The sequence below is a fragment of the Pygoscelis adeliae genome, unplaced genomic scaffold, assembly GCF_000699105.1.
Source record: "Pygoscelis adeliae isolate BGI_AS28 unplaced genomic scaffold, ASM69910v1 Scaffold58, whole genome shotgun sequence".
In the NCBI taxonomy this organism is placed as follows: Eukaryota; Metazoa; Chordata; class Aves; order Sphenisciformes; family Spheniscidae; genus Pygoscelis; species Pygoscelis adeliae.
Genome location: NW_008825564.1, coordinates 2077725 through 2083642, shown reverse-complemented (window position 1 = coordinate 2083642; position 5918 = coordinate 2077725).

Here is a 5918-nt window from a genome sequence, read left to right as displayed (position 1 = left end):
CTCTTTCTAAACATCATGAACCAGAATTGTCATTCTGGTCTTAAAAGTGCATAATCACACTAATACAGTTCCTCTAAAGGCTGATGGGTGTCTGATTGTTACTCTTAAATAACACAGAGCAGAAGCTTTTGAAATTAAACCACACATGTAGAAAACTCTCCTGAATAAAAATGCTATTTCTTTTTCCAGAATGCCTCGGCAAGTATGTACAGGGTTTTTAGAAATCCAGGGATGTTTGCTAATGTCATCCATTGTGCCAGTCTTAAGGGCCTGTTGGATAAAACCCAAAGCCCCTGCTTCAGGTCTCACACCACTAACCTCTTCCCCATTAGCAAGAGAGGGCATGAGTTTTGTGTGAACAGATTTAATCTTTCTGTGCAGCAGATGTGCTGACACATGGGCTTCTACAGTCAATGGGGTAAATAATCTTCTGTTTAAGTAGTTCCTTAGTACCTATTTATGTAATTAACATATTAAAAAAAAAATCATGCATCATTATTTAAATGGTGAACTATGACAGCATCAAAGTAAGTTCAGATACCTGAGACAGATGAATTTTTCCTTTATTTTGTCCCTTCTATTGTTCTTTGGTTTTGTTAAAAGCAGAAGAGTAAAAATAAATCATTCTGTTGCCATTTCATATGATCGAGTAGAGATTTAATCTGCATCTTCCAGAAGAAGAAAACCGAAATGCACTAAGGAATAAGATGGAGGGGAGCGTACATGCATGTAAGACAGGCAAGACCAAATACGTACATGGCATAATCTGTTTCAACAGTATTAGTAGTACAATGTACATTCCTCAGTTCCCGTCCTATAGAGACCAAGCATTAAAGGGAAGTCTCAGACTGTTTGGATTGCAGATAAATCCAGCTTGTGCTGCTTGTTTGGCAGTCTGTGCAAAGCATGAGCTGGAGAAGTAGCTAAAGGTAGAAGAATATTGCAGGTAAAATGCTGTAGTGATGTGAAATTGTTCTGTCCTGGCCATGTGTGCTCCAAACCAAGTGAGTGAATGAGAAAACCAAGATTAAGATGACATGACTGAAAATTCTCTCAGCATGTTGCAAAGGGGTTTTGATACAAAATTATGATCGTATTTGAACAAAGTGAGCAAAGGAGGGAGCCGAGAAATCCTAACCCCAGCTGCAGATGATGAATATGTGATAGATTTGGCAGATAGCGCTGATACACTGTTGTAAAACTCAGAAGGTGATTTCTGTGGCCCTTGCAGTTGTGTGTTTAAGAGTGCTATGTAAGGAATCTTGAAGTCGATGACGTGTACCGTGAAACCTTTTTCTGTCTACTGTCTGGATTTATTATAATTGATTTGAAATTCTTCAGTGCCCTCTCATGCTATATGACTGCTATGTATGTTTGAAATGGCAAGACTTAAAGGTTGTAGACAGCTGCAGGGGCTTGTGTATTTTAAGGGGTTTTTTTTTATATGATAGCTATACAAAGACAAACTAACTATGGTTGTATATGACACTACCTCTAAACCTAAACATCACTTGAGGTTGTTGATCAGATAGGGCTTTGCTGTTTCCATTGTCAAGGTTAGAAATAATTTTCTTTTTTTTGTGTGTGTGTGTATATCAAAATTTATGCAACTTCAAATCTATTCACTGTGACAGAATAGTCTTCCTCTAAGCAACCCAGTTTATTTCTTCCTTTTTTTTACACCAGGTTTCTTATGTGTGGTTGTGGTGGCTTTCCTTTTTTTGTTGTTGTTGTTTTTTAAGATTGGGATATTTCAGTTCTGCATTAAACATGAGGCATTTTAGATCTTCTTGGAGTTAACACTGGAGGTGGAAATGGAGCCTACAGTCGTGCTGTCTAGACTAGGAAGTCTCCTTTCACCACCCAGACTACGTGTAATCGTTTAGCAATAGGAAAACTGAGAAATATTCATGTCAGTTCCTGTAGCCAATTTCAGGATTGTTTGTAGGCTGTCTTTAGCTTAGCTGAAGAACTTCAGTTGTCAGAGAAGACGAAGAATTATTGCAGATTCAACACCCCTAGACAGTCATCATCCAGACTGCTGTTGTCTATGTCCAAGACTGTTGTATGAAACTCTATAAAGCTCTAATTTCCTTTGTATAAGAGGAGTGGAGATTTTCTTTAATGCACCTCCCTGCATATCGAAGGCTTTTAACATATGTATGCATCCTCAGAAGGGGGCCAACCTGCCTGGTGGTGCAGGAAGAGAGTTGAATGTTCCCTGTGCTTGAAGTACAGGAGGAGGTAGTGGATATTGAACATGCACATTGGTGCTTGGATGGTGGAAATCAAACCCATCCATGCTTTGCAGAATTAAAGGGTCTGTGTTTTTGTAACTCATATAGACCTTCCTGGGTGCTGTGGTGGCAGATCACCTCTGAAGGTCATGTCTAATCTGATTTGCAAAGCTGTGTTCCTGACAGTGTTTTCAGCAGCTTATATATCACTTGGTGTTCCTAGTCAGATAAGCTCTGTGGTTTGTAGTAAGGCTGTCTCAGGTGGCAGAAAGGATAGATATCTCTTTATGCTGTGGCCCAGCGTTTTCATTTTAATTTGTGTTTATGTGTTGCTATCCAAAAACTTTTCAGATGTGGTAATATTAGAAAAAATAAACAAACAAAAATGCCGAAACCTGCTTGTTTGAAATAAAGCGTAGGGGGCTCCTGATAAAGGAGGCATAAGGTTTTCTGATATTAGGATCTGGGGAAAACCAAACTAAATTCGGCCTTGAAAGTCTCTGAAGTACTTGTTTGTACTACCTACAGCCTAGGTCCTAATTGCTGCTTCAAGAATACAGATGTGGAAGGGAAATCTGTATGTATTCCTGGAATGGATGAATAGGACTAGCTGTTCCTGGTGCAAATTAGCTGCTTCTACAAACGGACTTTTGAAAGGGATGGAAAGTTTACTGAGAATTGGCAGGTAATTTATGGTGCTGGAACAGGAGTCACTGGGAGCCAACCAGCGAGTCTGTGACTTGGGAAGTGTTAGCAGGTTAACCATCTTCCCCATGTAGGTATCTAGGCTAAAAAAAGTAAAACCCACGATCTAGAAGGATGAGTAAGCATTATATCACTGTTGGTTGTTCCTCAGCTCCCACACACAAACAGGTCTTAGCCTATGACAGCATACTGCTGAGACCTTGCTGTCGGATTGGCAAGTAGCAGCTTCGGTGTGAAGCCCTCCTGGAAATCCTTGATCCTTTTGGTTGACAACATCATTTTATCCCGCTGTCTTAGAAGATTTTTCACAAATCTCATTTATTATGTTGCTTTGAAATTGCCTGGATTTTTCTAGCCTTGAATTTTTGATCTCCCTTAAAAGCTTTCTTAGGTATTTGTGCCCTGTCCTGCTTTAGAGTGCAGCAAAATTCTTAGTCTGTTTATTCTCACACCACAACCTTGGGAGGAAAAGAAATGCAATTTACAGGGGAGATTACTAAGAAAAGAAGGTGACAAAGGGTGAAGTTTCTTAAAGTTAAATCTAACAGCTTGCTGCCGTCAGAAGCAGAAATCTCTGTCACTTCTGTTCCTTTCCTATGGCAGGAAAAGACGTTAAAAATGGGTCTTCTGAGCTGTTGACTGGTTGCCCTAATCTGGGACGCAGTCTTCTCCCTGTCAGTGGGTGAAATGCAGATGAAGAGTTTTGGAAACTGGGCCAAAGAAAGGTTTCCCCAGATACTTCAAAGTTGCCCTGATAATCATTATGTTTGCTTGCAGCAGTGCTTTGTTTAACAAAGCACGGCCTGATGGAGAGTTTTGAACTCTGTGTATCATACAACAGAAAGGAAAAATTCATTTGATTAGGAAGCTCTCCAATTTAATATTGGCTTAAAAAAAATTTCAGCATAGAAACCCACTAGGAATGTGACAGTTGTTTTTCATTGTCCGGTAGCATTTTATATATTTATTTATGGTTTGCGTGACTATCTTAAGCTCTACATATTGACAACACTTCCAGTCCGTAAGACATGACAATAACAGCTAACAACATGAACGTTGGAACTGCTGAGCTGCTTTCATCATTCACACGCAAATGATGGTATGCTCCACACCCTCAGACCACCCTCTCCCCTCTGTGATTTAGATGGAAGGAGGGGTGGGAGGGGGATGGAACTGGATAGATTGCTTTTTCCCCAGCAAGTCCTGTCAGCAAATCTAGGCTTTTTAATTAGCCCCCCCTTCCCCTAAAATGCACATTGAACATCTTTCCACAGTTTAATGTTTCAGAACTAAAAGAGTGACCGCAAAAGCCTGCAAGCACAGGGTAATGATTATAGCGAAGGTGCTGCAGGAAGTAGGAGGTGGTGCTGCTCTAAAGGAAAATGAAAAGCCGGAAGAAGTACAGCACTGCAAGGAGTGAATCCTTACGGCATCCTGAGCCATTAAAAAATACAGTTCTCTCAAAAGCTCGCTTAAAAAATACAGTTCTCTTAAAAGCTCATTTAAGAGCTTAAAAGCTCGTGTCAAAAATGATAATTGAGTGACAGATGCCCTGAAAAGCCAGATCTCCTGGTGTAGCGCTCTGTTCTTGGCCTTGCTTTTGAGCAGTAGACCAACAGGCTTCAAAGACTTTCCTGGACTCTGGATTAGGCCCATAGAAGGCTGGTAGAAGACATTTAACAAGGAGTGGTGTTTATTATACAAGGAGATCTGGGAGTCTATCTGCAAGACACTGTCACGATGCGTTTTAAAATGCCACTATTTACAATGGCTAATGCAGTGGTTATCTGTTATTAGAGAAATACAGGAATGTTGTTTTTTCAGAGGGGCCTTCATTTTTTATTCTTGTTTTAGTTAATAAATGGAAGTAAGTGTCCATGAAAAAGGAACGTATCCTCCTTTTTTCCATCTGAAATTCTTCTCTAACACCAATAGTATGGCAGTGTCTCATAGCCTGTCCGGGGTTATCTTTGTAATATAAATGGATGCATTTAGATAGTCTCCCCACTTTGCAGTTTCAGTAACAGAAGCCTGGAGAGGATGAAAGATTTTTTCAAGTGTCCCAGAGAAAGTCTGAGGAGTAGCCAGAAATTACCCCAAACTGCCATGTCCCTTTGCTTTCTTTCCTCTTCTGACCTAGTCATCTCTCCTTTCTTGTCTTGTCAGAGGGTAGCACAGAGATTTATACCCATCGATAACAACCCTTTTGTGCGTGAAGTTTTCCTGGTGGCATGTTTCATCAGGCCCTGAACAGAATAGGGAACATCCAGTGTAGAATTAGTTGCCTGAAGACTCAGGTCACCCTCTGTGGGTGCCAGATATAATTTTGGAAGCCCACTAGCAGAACAGCAGATTGCTTAGGAAGTTTCATGATAGTCGTGTCAGGTTTGGACCCCATTTTGGACAGATGCGGTTTATGGAACTGGAAAGTGAAATGTAGTATTTTGACGGCCCATACAACAGTCTTGTCTTGTGCTGGTCCATTACTCAAACTTGAAATACAAGTAGTATGTATTACTTGAGCACACAGGGAGTGTACCTCCTTAGCAAATGCGTACATACGAGTGAATACTTCTCATGTACATATGTTCATATACATATACGTAACACGGTGTGTTTGCACAGGGAGAAAGTCAACGTGTGCACAGCTCTGTCTGCGTGTACTTTCCCAGCGTGTATGAAAAGAGAAAGCAAACTCGCAATCAAATAGGCAGCGAGAGCAGAGGAAAAAAAGATGAGATTGCAGTTGATTATGAGCCTGGCAGCAGATGTGCTACACAAATCCAGCCCGCTGCATCCAGGCTGTTTCCATGGCAATGGAGCGAGTAATTGTGGAGCTCCGGCGCGCTCCCCCACGGCCCCCGCCAAGGTGGACGCGGGTGCCGGGTCCCTACAGGCGCTGCCTCGCTCCCTCCGGGCAAGCGCCGGCCCCTGGGAAAAAATGAGCAGGCGGAGAGGGGGAGACCCAGAGATGGG